The sequence below is a fragment of the Rhinopithecus bieti genome, unplaced genomic scaffold, assembly GCF_001698545.2.
Source record: "Rhinopithecus bieti isolate Rb0 unplaced genomic scaffold, ASM169854v2 scaffold_76167, whole genome shotgun sequence".
Lineage (NCBI taxonomy): Eukaryota > Metazoa > Chordata > Mammalia > Primates > Cercopithecidae > Rhinopithecus > Rhinopithecus bieti.
The window spans coordinates 337,056-337,597 of NW_016828260.1; positions in this window are offsets into that span (position 1 = coordinate 337,056).

The window sequence follows — 542 nt, forward strand, 5'->3', positions numbered from 1 at the left end:
CAAAAAAAAAAAAAACCCAGAAGAATGAGATCTAATATCTCTCCTTGATTCTGACTTGTATTCTGGCCGTAAGGGAAAAAGCACTACATAATGGTCTCTCATTAAGACAGCAGTATTGGCCGGGCGCGGTGGCTCAAGCCTGTAATCCCAGCATTTTGGGAGGCCGAGATGGGCGGATCATGAGGTCAGGAGATTGAGACCATCCTGGCTAACATGGTGAAACCCCGTCTCTACTAAAAAACACACACACACACAAACTAGCCGGGCGAGGTGGCGGGCGCCTGTAGTCCCAGCTACTCGGGAGGCTGAGGCAGAAGAATGGCATGAACCCGGGAGGCGGAGCTTGCAGTGAGCTGAGGTCTGGCCAGTGCACTCCAGCCTGGGCAGCAGAGCGAGACTCCGTCTCAAAAAAAAGACAGCAGTGTTGGCCAGGCGCGGTGGCTCACACTTGTAATTCCAGCACTTTGGGAGGCCAAGGCAGGCGCATCACCCCCAGGTCAGGAGTTCAAGACCAGCCTGACCAACATGGAGAAAACTTGTCT